The sequence below is a fragment of the Sus scrofa genome, chromosome 1 (assembly GCF_000003025.6).
Source record: "Sus scrofa isolate TJ Tabasco breed Duroc chromosome 1, Sscrofa11.1, whole genome shotgun sequence".
Taxonomy (NCBI): Eukaryota; Metazoa; Chordata; class Mammalia; order Artiodactyla; family Suidae; genus Sus; species Sus scrofa.
The window spans coordinates 33,018,472-33,033,639 of record NC_010443.5 but is presented as its reverse complement, the minus strand read 5'-3'; the positions used below and the strand labels follow the sequence as shown (position 1 = coordinate 33,033,639).

The window sequence follows — 15,168 nt, the reverse complement described above, 5'->3', positions numbered from 1 at the left end:
AGAATGCCATATTTGCCTTCCAGTCACCACCTGGAGACACACAGGTACACCCCATGCCCAGGTCTGGGGGCGGCTATGCTCTGTACATGCCAGGGTCATGGGTGGGCTATCTGGTATTTCAGAGTTTAACATACAACTTTATTTACGGAATTGACCTGCGTATATTTAATCCTCACTTCTGACTCTGCCTAATAGGAGGTGACCATCATAACATGTTACTCTGTGAATAGGGCACAGTCCCCACCCACCGGATGTTTGGGGGCAAGGAGGATTAACCTACACCCCTCCTTGGCTGTGATGTTTGGAGTTGAACCTGAGCACTGCTCATCCAAGTCTTCAACGATCAGGTTCTCTCTCGTCCGCCCTGCTCATGACCCTCGCCCGAGGGACCCGCTCCTGGAGTCCCTTTCTGGACTAGACCGGATGGGCGCTCCTGGACGTTGACAGTGTCCGCCCGGCGACGGGTTTGGCTCGGCTCGCGCAGCGCCCGCGCAGCCCGCCAGGGGGACCCCGACCCGCCCAGGAGGAGTCAGATAAGAAAGAGTCCAAGGGGCGTGGAGCAAGGGTCCTGCAGCGTCTGCTCTAGGAAAACCGGGAATCAGTTGGGGCTTCTCCACTGCTCCGGGAGCTGGCAGGACCCAGACTCTGGGACCTAGGGTTCGGCGAGAGGCGCGCCCGGCGGGTGGGTGTGTCCGTTTTCACCCTCTGGCCTTCGAACCCAAAGAAGAGCTCCTGAGAGCGGGTATTTTGTTCCCAAAGATAGATTTTGTCTGCAGTGCTCCCTGCTCTGGAAGCGCAACTTTGCGGCTGGGGCACAAGTAGTGGGGGTTGAGGGTCCTGGAGGGGGAGGATTGGATTTTGTCTGCGTCCTCCAGGAGGAGGCGGGTGGAGAGTGGAACGGCGGGGGCCTGGGGGGTGGGAGTTCCCACGGGTCGTGGGCGGCGGGAGATTGGAGCGCACCCGGATCGCAATCGCGTGGCGCCCCTCCTGGAAGCCAGCCCTGCACCCTACACTCCGCCCCCAGCCGCCTCTGCAGCGCTTGAGGCTTGAGGTTTGGTGGGGAAATCTCTCTGGAGACAAGCAGAAAACTTTTCCCCTCCCAGCGCCCGGGGCTCTTTTGTCTTTCTTGTGTGGCGGCGGCGACGACAGAGCAGCGAGTCCCTGTCCCCTGCCCCGCGCCTCGCGCCGGGTGACCTCCGAGGGCAGGAGCGCTCGGACTCCGTGCGCCCTATGGCTGCGGCCAGCCGCCCGGCGACCCTTGCCGGGCCCGGCCCAGAGGCCGCCTCCCGCACCCCCAGCCTCCCGCCAGCACCCCTCGCCACCCGCCCCCTCGCTTGACTCATCCGCCCGCTGTGGCCGCTCCGCGTCCGCTGCCCAAGCCTGGCGGGGATGGGGAGGGAGACCGCGGCTGCCCGCGCCTGCTGAGATTCCAGCTGACGCCCCCGTCCCCATCGCTTCCTTCGCTCTGCTCGCGCCCGACGTCCCACCGCTCCCGGAGTCAGAGCCGCGAGAGGTGACTGGACCCCCGAGGCCCCGCGCTCAGGACAGGTGAGGGGGAAGGAAAGGGTGCTGCTGGGGCTGGCGGGCTGGGTGGGCCATCCGTGCAGCCGAAACGGGGCGCTGCTTCACACTCCCCCCCACCCCAACCCAACCCCTCGCCCAGCTTCGGCCCCCAGAGTTAGGATAAACATTGTCTCCTGAAGTTTGGGAAATAAACCAAGCCCGCTGTCCGCTCTGGACTCCCCGGTCCCCAGAGCGCAAGAGGAGCCGTGCGGGGCAGCCTCCCGGAACCCAGAGCCTCAGAGCGCCTGGCTGGGATTCTCCAAGCTACACCCTCCTTTGTCTCCGTTCCAGAGAGTCAGCATTCTCTGTAAAGATGTCCACGGCGTTAATTTATAGTAGTCTTTGGCAAAGAGCGAAGTGTGGTCAGGATTTCCTAAAGAAATATCTGTATGTGGTAATATCTTCATAGGCAAAATGGAGAGGCGAAGCAATTATTTGTCAAATTCAGCACTCTTCTTCTCCCTGTATACTCTGTCCTTAAGAGAAAGGGCCGGGGGTTTGCAAGATTTGCTCCATTAATCATTCTTTTGCTCTAATTAATTGCCGAAGCCAGCATTTCACATTTCGTAGGTACAAAGTCTCTGTGTGTGTTTACTGCCTCTAGATTTCGATTGAGAAATATGTGTATGTGCGAGTTAGTGATGTTTGTAATAAAAACAATTCATTATTCAGTACGAGACATTGGTAATGACAAAAAGTCAGATGCTTCGTATACATGTAATTTACTAATTGAAGTCAATCCAAGCACATCTTAACCTAGTGTTGGACTAAATACGTTCAAGTAAAGTGTCTCTTGTCTTGTTTTGTCTTCTGAAGACCTTCGGAAGTAGTTGTGGACAGATGCATGTAGAGAAAACATTTAAAGAATTGACAAATATTCTTACTTGTAGGTAAAAATATTGAACTCTTTAGGTTTTACTGTCCAACCAAGTTGTGAGATACACTTTCTGTAGTGCTTTATGAATAAATATTACCAGCTCCTATGAAAGCTATTTACTTTGCTGGCTTGTCACATCTTACATTATGGAAACACTTGTAAAATGACCTTCAGTTTGTTATTTGACTACTGATGCTAGAGTATATTACTGTTTTGTGAAAGGTAGGCTAAATTTCAAAACTTCTGAAACCTTACTTTATTTTTCCACTACTTTTTACCCATACAGAAGCATTTGCTTTGCTTTCATGCTTTTCAAACAGCTTAAGTGAAGAACGAATGTTCTTCTAAACAGAAAATTATGTTTCTATTAGGTAGAAACTATAGTTAAATGCTTTAGGAATTTCATGTCATGGGATTTTTTTTTTTTAACTTTTAAAATATATATCTGAGTGTTGGGAATCATTTTCTCTCATGAAGTCCTACTAGAGAGCGCATAATTGTGAGATGATTTAGCTATAATTTGTAACCCTGGTTATAATTAGCTTTGTATCCTAGGCTGGGGAAGTCTGCAGAGGAAGGGATTGTGTGGGAAGCTTCTGTATGCAATTTCCAGGCGGTTGGCACAGAGAGAGCTTACCTGTTGCTTCTGAGTCAGGTCCAGGAAAATAAATGTAGTATTTCCAAGGCACCCATATTCAGAAGGGATTCTTCAGGAGTGAGCATTGTAAAGAAGGTGGCTGCACTTGTTGCTCCAACTTGGGAGGAATTATTACTGAAGCTTTTGAATGTCCCAGGAGTTAGGTTGCTATATTTGGACTTTTGTAGTTTCAGAATTTTGACCACAGCTCATTGGCAGAGAAAGATAACTGCTGACATATAGGGGGAATGGATCTGAATCGTTTGTTTAAATGGTCTGATTTCCATGATAATATTCAGCATAAAGGAAAAGAAGCTCATTTTAATGTAGAAAAGTAGATAAGAACAAAGATAAAAGCAGATGTCACTTTTTACATTTCTTAAAATCGGTAGAAGGTAAAATAAGTCCTCATGGTAATGCATATTACTGATCAAATAGATTATAGAGTCTAAAAGAGGAGGCAATTTTAAAATAAATGTCATTTGGTATTACTCTACCTAAATAGGAGATAGCACTAGGGAGTTGATGTCAAACAGAACACATTTGCAAAAAGAACTTGTGTGGAGATGAAAAAAAAGTCTGCAGTGGGACCGACCCTTCTTTTTGTTAAGGAATATGTGGTTTGCAGTTTTATCAAGTGTATTCATTTCAGGACTTAATATGTGTTTTGTCTGATAATGTCTGATATGTGCCCAGGCATTCAAACAACAGGGGTGAACCCTTGTTGTAGTGCCAGACTTGCTGATGGATAGCAAAGTAGCCTGTCCTACGGGAGCTTACAGGATGGCAGGGAGGGAATTGGAAAATGTGCCATAGATTACTGAGCACCTGGCATGGTCCTTGAGCATCAAGGGCCTGTCACACTGGGAAGCAGGATGGTGGATGCCAAGGGCGATGGATGGGGAGCTGGAAAACTTAAGTTGTTACACTAGCTGAGACACTGATTAGGTGGCTCTGAATACATTTCTAGGCTTTTCTGGACTCGTCGACAGACTAAAGACTTTGGACTGTGATCTTTCCATCCTTTTTTAAAAATGCTGCATGATGAGCCCTAGAGAAATTAAGAAGAGGGGAAGTCAGGATGCGGTGGGGGTGGGGGTGGAGGTGGTGTGGTGAGTGGAGTTTGGGTTAGGGGAAGACAGACTGGAGGCTGTGCTGGACACGGGGAAAGAGTAATGACCATGATAATAGGAGGTGAAAGAGATCTGACCTGGGGCATCTGGCCCATCACTGATTATATGAGCTCAAAATATGTAATAAAATGATAAACAGTGACAGTTATGTAGGACTTGATGACTTTTGATGAATTTTCACAAATAATGGCAAAATTTCACAAATAATGGTTGATTTTCATTACCCCAGAGGTAATTCAAGCAGAAATGTGATGAAACTAAGACTAGTACAGCAAAGCACATTGGCACCAGTATGCTCCATTGCCTTTCTGCAGGATCTGTAGAGATGGGAGAAGCTAGAACACACTTTGGAAACCCTGGGTAAATGGGAGAGAGAGCTAAGAGTGGCATCCCATTGTAGAGGAGCTTCAAATTTCTGAGTAAAAATTTAGGTTACATTCTGGAAGATAAGACTCTCCAATTGTGAGATCAAGACCTGAAATGTCTTGAACTCTGATTTTTTTAAAACTTTTTTAAAGGGCTGCACCTGTGACATATGGAAGTTCCTAGACTAGAGGTTGAATCAGAGCTGCATATGCTGGCCTATGCCACAGCCCACAGGGACACTAGATCTTTAACCCATTGATCAGGACCAGGGATCGAACCTGTGTTCCCATGGATACTAGTTGGGTTTGTTACTGCTGAGCCACAGTGGGAACTCCCTTGAGCGCTGATTAATCTTTAGTTTGATTACTCCTATTCTGGGCTTCCTCCTCATCTCACCCCCCTACCCATCCCCAGCAGAAAGTCTTGGGGTATGATTATTCTAGAGTCATTGATAAGGCTCTTCCAAGAGCTTTTTTTTTTTTTTTTGTCTTTTTTGCCATTTCTTGGGCCGCTTCCGCGGCATATGGAGGTTCCCAGGCTAGGGGGTCTAATCGGAGCTGTACCTGCCAGCCTACGCCAGAGCCACAGCAACGCAGGATACGAGCCGAGTCTGCAATCTACACCACAGCTCACGGCAACGCCGGATCCTTAACCCACTGAGCAAGGGCAGGGATTGAACCCACAACCTCATGGTTCCTAGTCGGATTCGTTAACCACTGCGCCACGATGGGAACTCCTCTTCCAAGAGCTTTGAGTGCAATTGGAAAAAGGAAATTCTTGGGGAGCGGGGGGCCGATTTCTTGGACCACTGTGCTGTTAATTAACGGGATATGTTCCAGTAACAAGTTGTGCTTTGGAAACTTTGTCACCAGAGGTGAAATTACACAAAATTCATGAGAATGGGAGCAGAGTGTGAAGATGTGGATCTGCACATTCCTTCCTACAGTGTCCTTGTCACTCTAAGCATTAAGGGCACTAAAGGGGGTCAAGTCCCCTTCCCCCACTCTGTGTTCTTGTGGAGGGAACTTGATCAGGATTCATTTGGTTATACCTTCGAGGAGGAAACTATGTTTAACTAGATTAGGCAACAAAAATGGTTTTGCTGGCTCGTGTGACTGGAAAGTCCAGACGTGGACTTTGCTTCGGTCATGGCTATAACCAACACCTCACGTGAGTCTGTTTGAGTTCTTTCTCTCTCTCCCCATTCCTCAGCTTCTCTTCTTTCTGGATCAGCTACATTCTGAAGCCCCTTTCTACATGCTGAGAAAGGCGAGTGTTGGTAGTTCCAAGCCTGCATTTCTGGGCCTTTGATCTATAAGAAGGAGAAGTCTTGTCTCATCCAGGTCCCATTTATAGAAATCTCCTGACATGGCTCTGATTGGCCCTGCTATGTGGTCATTGAATCAATCTATGTCTGGCAGAGGGTGTTCCTGCAATAGTCTTGGACTGGATCATGTGGTGCTTTAGTGGGATGGGGAAGAAGACACTGGCAGGTGCACCATTATTGACAGTTCTGTCAAGATCTTATAGATCTCCCAAGCCAATGATGCTACCAATCAAAAACAACATGTCTATTATTGGGAAGAATTGCCCCCTCCTTTTTTTGGGATAGCTCCTTGCACAACAGTGTGAAGTTTGCACATGCAAGCAACTCAAGTACCCAAGGCCATGCAAATTCCAGAAGTAGGACCTCTTCTCTCTTGGCTAAGGCAAAGCCTGGTGATGAGATAATTTCCCTCCATGTCAGACTTTGCTGAGAAGACTCATAATGTTATTGAAAGAGGAGCCCACCATTTACCTATGTCCATTTGCTTTCAGCAGATACCCCTGTGCCTTATTTCCAGCCTAGGGATTTTGTTTCCAGAGTGCCTGGTTATCTAGGGATCATGAGATCGAAGACTCTGAAGTTGGATGTTGTAGATCCAATGACACAGTGACAGTTTGAACAAGGAAGTGAATGGAAACAATTTCACAAAGCATCAATGCCCAATTGTTTATACATACTCATGGAGTTTGTGGGAAATGTGCAGAGGGAAGGCGGCAGGCACAGACTACAGTTATCACTCAGGAGACCTGAAATGATGGGTCCCAAATTAGAATATTGTCATTTGTAAGCAACATTATGAAGGTCTGGTGAGGATGAAGGAATCTGTGTGTTGACAGAAGCATTGGTAGAATGAAACAGATCAGGAAGGACCATACCAGGAAGGTAGGCTGGGCCAGTAGGTGAGAAGGCTGCATGTTCTAAGTAGATTCATAGCAGCTGGACTGTACAGAAAAGAGGCCTTTGGCCGCTACACATCTTAGGGGCACAACCTTTCTGTGTATAGTACTGACATTTATTAAAAACCTACCTAGTATGCCGGGTCCCATGTTACATGCTGTATATTCATGATATTATTGAAGTCTCATAAAAGCCCTTTAAGTGAGAAACCTAAAAGTTAGGAAGGTAAATAACTTGCTCAAGGTTATTTGGTCATTAAGTGGTAGACCTGGGATTCAAACCCTGGCAGTCCGAAATAAAAGCCTGTGCTTAAGCTATGCAACACCACCTCTCAAGGTCAAGGCCAGAAGGCAGTGTATCAGGCCATATTGATGGATGGGCCCCAAACTTGGTCTTCCAATAGGGCATCCAGAGTTGCACGTCCATGTCAGACAGGGAGGATGGAAGAGAGGCTATCAGGGTGAAGGTGAAGAACGTCCACGTTCAGCGACAGAACTGGGCCAGAGTGCCACAAAGACTAGCACACACGTAGGTTCTTGGTTTGGGGCTTGAGTGTAGCCAGGAAAGTGGGTGGGAGCAGCATCAGGAAGTTGAACAGGTGGGCAGATCAATAGAACAACCAGAGCTTGATTGTTAATCTGAGAACAGGAACTGTACCATCTGCCCTGCTTTAAATATTCTTCATGGTCTAAGTCAATAAGAAGACATAATGGGCAGCTTCTCAAAGGGAGACAAGGTTCTTTCTACTAGTCCTCAGGCACGATTAGGGGAGAAAAAGAGCTAACATTTGTAGAGTGTCTGCCATGTGCCTTAGATACATAATATCACCAAATCTTCATTAAAGTCCTGGGAGGAGATATATCATGGCCTTTTTTTTTTGCTAGGAAATGAAGGTTTAAAGAGGTTAAATTACTTGCCTAAGCTCTTGGAGGCAGACTGGAAGATGAAGGAGCTGTCATGGAAACGGATATCTCTCTGAATCTCAGCCTCATCTTGTATCTTCAGGGAGTCATCCTGGTCCTGGCAGGGCAAGGTCAATTTCAAGTCAGAGCCATAGACATGGGGCAGTCAGCAGGGACATGTGGTTGGGAAGGGAGACTGTGGGGAAACGTTTAGACATCTGAATTGAGCTGAGAGCAGGTCATCTGGACAGCATTGTCCATCAGGACTAGATCCAGCTTTGGCAGAAAACCTAATAATCTAGTAGGTTTTTTTCCCCCTCAGCACAGGATTGCTGTCATTATGCAGGACGGTTACATCAGCAAGTCAGATGTTTGGAGGGCTTAATTTTAGTCACTGATTTCAGTTGAAGAGAAGGGACCTCTGCCAGCTGCCATGGCCTGAATTTACCTTTATTTATATAGGTACTTTGCCTGGAAATATGATACATAAGAAAGAGATACATATAAAGAGAAAGTTAGAGAGGAAGTGTACGAGCATACACTGAGTGTGGCCAGTATGTGGACTCCAGCTACAGAGGTCTATGCTTGAAGATGCTCTAAATGAAACTATTTACTGATGGAATGTGAGTGATATTCTCCAACAAATGCAAGGTCAGATTGGTCTCTGCATAGATTTATGGCTGGATGTAGATTCCTCTATGTGCAGTGGACTGTGTATACGTATGAGAAGAGAAAGCAGAATAAAAAGGTAAGTGAAAAGAAATATTTGAGGCATATTTGCTAGAATTCATAGCCTGTTTAGGGAGATAAATACTTAAAACTTTTAAAGCTACACAGTAGAATAATATTTTAGAGTTTGAAGGCTCTTTCAGGAGTAATCAAGATCACAGTGCTAGCTAGTATCTTGAAATACAAACTTAAGAGTAGCAGTTGAACATAAATGTTATGGAAATGAAAAGGAATGGAACCATCTGCGACCTGGAAGGCTGATCAGGGGAGGCTTCTAGGAGGAGATGAGTTCTGATGAGTATGTATGGGCAAAGCGAAGAGAAGAGGGTGGTCCAGGTAGGAGAACTAACAATTTCCCCATGTTAGTTTCGGAAATGACTTGCAGGTGAACAGGTTGGGTTTGCTGCTTGTTACAATGAGGGAAAATGTTCACCATAGGAAAATGTTGGGGGCAGGGGTCGTAGTAAAAGTGTATAGGACATGAGGGATTGTAGGATTTGGACTTGGTAGTGATTTAGGAGAGGATTTAACAAAGCAGGACTTTGCTCTGCATTGAAGCAGGGATAATCCTATGAGTGTGTATCTTAATAAAGCTTATCTAGAAGGAGCAAGACTAGAGAGGTTGGCACTGTAATTGGCAAAGAAGCAGCAAACACTCATTTGCTGGATTAGGGGAATATTGGTCATTTGAAGAGTTGGATAATATTCGTGTTTTTGTTTGTGTTCTGATATGATTACATTTGTGATCTTGTTTCTGTCCTGATCCCTCATGGTTGCAGTGGCATTGTGAATATTGATGCTTTATGAAATTGTTTCCACTCAACAGGAGAAGACCAGGGCCAGCTCCCGGATATCAGGGCTACTCTGCTCTTCCATAACCTGGAAATTATATTCCAAAGTGTATCTGCTTTCATGCACCAACCAAGATTCCCGTTACAATAGGATACTGTTAGTGAATCTCCTCTTGTGGGTTATTGAGGTGATTTTCTACCTATACTGTAAAAATTTATTGAATTATAATTTTTAAGTGTCCACTGTTTACCAGATACTGTGTTAGATTCTGGGGCTGTCAGGTTGACAAAGATCTCAAAAATCTCATGATTTAATGAGAGAACCGCATGTAAATCAGTGATTATGATGCATTTAAATAAAGCTCGTAGAGATATGTGAATAGATAAAGAATAATAGAGGCTCCTGGGACAAAAGGTATGCTGAGGAGGAGGAGGCTTTTCTGCAGTGAGCTAATCACAGAGGTGCTGATAGGTTGGCATCTGCTAAGGCATATTTTCGGTTTTGAGAATCAGCATCTTTGGGCTGAAATGCAGTATGAATCAAGGAATCTCAATCCTCCTTCTAAGCTGATTTTGGCATAGGAGAAGCACAAATTTTTGGCTCACTGGGCAAACCACATATCAGATCAGCTCACCCACATATCAGATCAGCTCAGTACAAGAATCAGAACATACATGTGCAAGTGTTTGTGATACAGCAGGGTTACTTAGCATGTCTGAAGGGATGTTATTGTTTCTAATCATAAAAGCAATGCATGGTTCCAATGAAAATTTTGGAAAATACATTGTCTAAAAAAATCGGGGAGAAAATTTGCCTATAATTCCATGACCTGAAAGCAGCCATTTGGCATTTTGGCATTTTATTCCCTTTATTTTTAATGAAGTTTTTCCATAGTTAATAACATATTACAACTTGCTCTGTTTGCTTAACCTTATGTCCTAAATATTTTCCAGCTTCTCTGCCAGCTTTATTAATATTATATAATATTTGATTATAAGATTTACCATAATTTTTTAACTATTCTCTTAAAATTGCACCTTTAGGCTCTTTCCTAAGGTGTATCGGGTATTATAAGTGGGATTTCGATGAAGTCTTTGTTTCTATTTCATATTATTCTTTAAGCACAATCCATGGACGGTCACTGCTGGGTCAAAGCTTTTGAATATTTTGAGACTTTCGGTATAATGCCAAACTGATTTTCACAATAGGTGAACTTGGGAATGACAGTGCATGGAAATCACCCCTCACTATGCCAGGGCTTCCTTCTCCCTTCCTTTCCGCTTTTGTAAAAAAATTTTATTAAAGTAAAATTGATTTACAGTGTTTTGCCAGTTTCTGCTGCACAGCAAAGTGACTCAGTCGTACACATATATATGTATGTGTATTTATACATGTATATGTGTGTGTGTTATGTACACACACATACACACACACACACACACACACACACCCCTTCTTTTTAAAAATTTCCATTATGGTCTATCCCAGGAGGTTGGATGTAGTTCCCTGTACTATTTAGTGGGATTTCTTTCTTTCTTAAATAAGGAAAGCCACCATTTAAAAATGAGTCGCAGTGTATGCTAACTGCTGATTTTGTTCCTTTGTGACTGACACCTCTCTTTTAGAATGGAGACTGGTCAAATGTTGTGATGGACCGATCTCTTTAAAAAAATTATTCACAAAGTGGTCCTGAATATACAGTAGAGGTGCATGACCGAGAGAAGATTAGCTTGTGAATGACTTTTAAAGTGGATGGTGGAGTTCCTGTCGTGGTGTAGTGGTTAATGAATCCAACTAGGAATCATGAGGTTGTGGGTTCGATCCTTGGCCTTGCTCAGTGGGTTAAGGATCCGGCGTTGCCGTGAGCTATGGTATGAGTTGCAGACGTGGCTAGGATCCCGCGTGGCTATGGCTCTGGTGTAGGCCGGTGGCTATAGCTCCATTTAGACACCTAGCCTGGGAACCTTCATATGCCGCGGGAGCGGCTCAAGAAAAGGCAAAAAGACCAAAAAAAAAAGTGGATGGTAAGCACATAGTGTGAGGGCACTCTTCTGATGGATGGTGATGTGGAGAAGCTGCCCATGAAGGTGACGCTGGACAGGGACCCCATTTTTCAGAGCAAACCCTCCGCCAGTCCCGCCTCTGTAGCTTGGTGGTCAGGACCCAGCATCCTGGAATCGTACCATGTTTGCAACTCTTGTGCCCATGGTGCCTACACCGTTTGAAGGGGCTGTCAGTCAGGGAGCCCAGGCCCTTGTTTGTTCTGTTCATAGCTGTGCTTCCAGCAGGCAGCTCAGGAGCAGGTTGTGCCTGCAGGTAGAACTGAGGTGCGATGGGCCCTAAGGTAGGATCTGAACACCTGAGAGACCCCTTCTCCCAGAGGTCCTCTGCTGGCTTAGTCAGATTCCCCAAACACAAGCCAAACAAAGATCCTGCATTTTGAACCTTCTGTTTTTACTCCCTTTCCCAAGGATGCACAAAGTCCATCATGGTATCTAGTTTTCAGAGTGATAAACCTTGACTTAATCCACAAGGAAAAGGAACTGGAGCTTACTCCAACCTCTGTGGCATGTGTTGTTGCCCCCAAACATTGCTTGAGATGACAAGGGAATGATCGAATGTACCATAGCAGTCAACTCGAGGTGGTTTTCGAATGCCAGTTTCTGTTTTTCCACAACAGCTATTTGGCTGCAGATATGATTCACAACTACAACAAAGATGCTTTGGGTTTTCTTCTAAAAGTTGGAGGAAAATATTATTATAGTGTTATGACTCTGTTTTCTTTTGTGGATCTCAGTCAATACTCTTGAGCAAAATTATTTTCATTCATTAGTTTACCAAATCATTATTTAGTGAGATTCATCCAGTAGTTGCTATTGAATTATGTTCATGACCCGTTTGGTCAGTGGCGGAGCACATCTTGCACCATGATAATGTAGAAAAACCATGTAGGAAAGTGTCACCTATACATTTATTATTTGCTCTCTGATGAGACATAGAAAAGTTCTCATACCATGCATAGAGTAGTAAATGCAAGCGCTGTGGGAAGTGCATTAATTAATAATTGATTCAATAAATGTGCTGGTTGCTGGGGATAGAATAGGGATCAAAACGAAGGTTGTGGGGGAGTGTACCTTCTAAATGAGGAAGATAAGTCCTTTCAGGAAGTAGGAAGTGCTATGAGAAAGTAAGGAATCTGATGTAACAGAGCGCCTGGGCTTTTGTAGATCAGAGGGTCAGGAAAGACCTCTGTGCATTTGAGGTTTTTGAGCTAAGTCCATCCAGCCTTGCATACGAGGGAGGGGAGGCAGGCTTTATTCTCAGGGCACTGGGAAGCCATTAAAGGGTTGTTTTTTCTCTTGGAGCATGATGGTTGAGGTCATTTATTAAAAATAGAGGAGTTCCCGTCGTGGCGCAGTGATTAATGAATCCGACTAGGAACCGTGAGGTTGCAGGTTCGATCCCTGGCCTTGCTCAGTGGGTTAAGGATCTGGCGTTGCCATGAGCTGTGGTGTAGGTCGCAGAGGCAGCTCGGATCCCTCGTTGCTGTGGCTGTGGCATAGGCTGGTGGCTACAGCTCCGATTGGACCCCCTAGCCTGGGAACCTCCATATGCTGCGGGAGCGGCCCTAGAAAAGGCAAAAAGGCAAAAAAAAGACAAAAAATAAGAAAATAAAAATTGAGGGTGAGGTTAAGGATGCTAAACAGTACCCCATGGTGATGATGGTACTGGAGTTGGGAACAAAAGCAATGTTCACGTTAGAAATTCACTGGGCAGTTTTGCTTAAGATGCGCCCCACATCATTATGTGGCTGAAGACATCCCACAAACAGTATATCCGCCTTCAAAGCATTTTTAATATAAATCCAAATATTTCATATTAATATAGAGTTCTCGCCATAGAATATAAATAGCTTAATCAGTCCACTCTGAAGTTTTTGTGTAAAGCTTAAAGTTTTTTAACTGTGCCTGGCAGAGTGACTTGTGTATGGTATGCATTCTGTAAATGTTTGCTGAATTAATTATACTGGCTCTTCTATACTGTCAGTAAAATATCTCCCTAGAATATGAAAATCACATTTAAGATGCATTATTTTTACGAAAAGACCAAATCATTCTTTGAAAAGAGAGTTAAATAAAATGTTAATTGTACTCTGGATATTAACAATATTTGCAATTATATTCAAAATTAAAAATGGAAATATTGAAAATAACATCTAATATAGAGCTACAATTATCTTTTTTCTATATTTCTCCCTCACTCTAATATAGGTGGAAATCTCTAGAAAGTCTACATGTTACATAAAAGTTTCATGAGCATCAGCTGGTGTTATCACACTTTATTTTACACATGTAAAAATTCCTTATTTATTTTGAGTCTCCCAATCATCGAACCCATCTCTGTTCAGAACTCTTCTGCCAGCACCTGCATAGTGGAGTATAGATGATAATAGGATATAATTAGTGATGTTTGTTAATGAGTGTTTAGCTCAGTGTCTTCTGGGAGATCTCATCCAAAATACACTTATTGAGTCAACAGACCTTTGTGGAGAGTTCCGTCCACCATGAGCAGTGCTGGGAGTTAACACGATTCTTGCAGCAACTCACAATCCAGAGAGCAATCCGGTAAGTCCTTAGAGCAAAGGTGAGAATTTTGAAAGATGATCTTTGGGTCTCTCTGAGTGTAAGCTTGGGGAAAGGAGATGGTAGTGAGTAAAACTGTGGATAATTTCACAGAAGCCCTCGGTTTGTAATTTGGTTAAGTGATTTTTAAAATACAGATTATAAACAGAAGACAGAGAGGAGAAAGGCAGCCTTTGCCATCCATCTTCAGGTAACAAGGCCACCTGCGTCCTGATGCTCGTTTCTACTGATATTTCCCTGGGGATACCCCAACTGCCAGAGACTCAGTGCTCATTTGGCAGGAGACCCACTGATTGGCCTCCCCCCGGCTCTCACAGCCCTACCTTCTTCCCCATGAACCCTGCCCCTTTGACTCCCCAGCTTTAGGGTCGAGGGACCTAAGCTCCACTTCCAATTCTTCATGGGAATTTCCTGACCTTCATATACTCCTGCAGCCTTAGATGGACAGATTCTTGATTCCGCAGCCTTCTTGATTGCCAGCAGAGCATCACTCATTCATTGCTTGCTTCATTCATTCAATAAATATTTTCTGAGTACCTCCTGATTTAGACACTGGACATGTAGCAGGCAACAAACTCAAGTTCCTCTCCTAATGATTCCTATATTCCAGCTGGAGGAGACAGACAAGACACGTGCAGTCTGGTGTGACAAATAAGATGAAGCTCGGCTCAGGGACAGAGAGCACTGGGATGGGGGTTGCTGGTAGTGCAGCCTAGACACCGAGAGCCCCTGTCGTTAGGTCTGATACTTGTGCAGAGACCTGAATGAAAGGCAGGGGAGGAATCATTAGCATGTCGTTGGGAGGAGAGTGCCAGGCAGAGAACAGGAAGTGCAAAGGCCAGAGGAAGGAGCAGGGAGTCAGGAATGGGAATTGGCTTGGAATGTTTGCATAGGAAGAGGCCAGTGTGATTAAAACAAAGCAGGGGCTTATAGAGGCCTTGATGCCCCAGGGAACTTTGGACTTTGAGTAGCCTAGGAAGCACCTGCCAGGAAGTAACCTACAGTGGGGGCTTTGCTGGGTCTAGTTCTTAAGGCCATTACTAGTCTCAGAAGGGAATATGCTGTGAGTGAAGACCTAGGCTTCTGCATTCATCACCTGTAGGTCCTGCCTGATGGGCCTGAGCTCTAATTCAGGATTCTCAGAAGTGATATGATCAAATGAAAGTGACATTGATAAAGACTGAAGCAGGAATAGCCCAGAGCATCCCAAAGGAGATGTTTTACTTAGAGTGTGAATATAATTTTGTTGTGGTTTGAAAACATTAGGCAGTCACAGATCATAATATGAGAGCTACGAAGAGA

General features: G+C 44.8%; 1 protein-coding gene across 2 annotated transcripts in view; it reads left to right on the top strand.

Annotated features, from left to right (window-relative positions):
* The window catches only part of TMEM200A (transmembrane protein 200A), a 74,327-nt gene continuing 59,691 nt past the window's right edge, over positions 533–15,168 (top strand). Inside the window, exon 1 of one of the 2 annotated variants that reach the window (XM_001927883.6) lies at positions 533–1,548. The gene's annotated coding sequence lies outside the window, so the exon portion shown is untranslated. Of the gene's footprint in view, positions 1,549–5,246; positions 8,451–15,168 lie in introns of those variants that run through there. The other variant, XM_021088355.1, reaches the window with a different exon arrangement.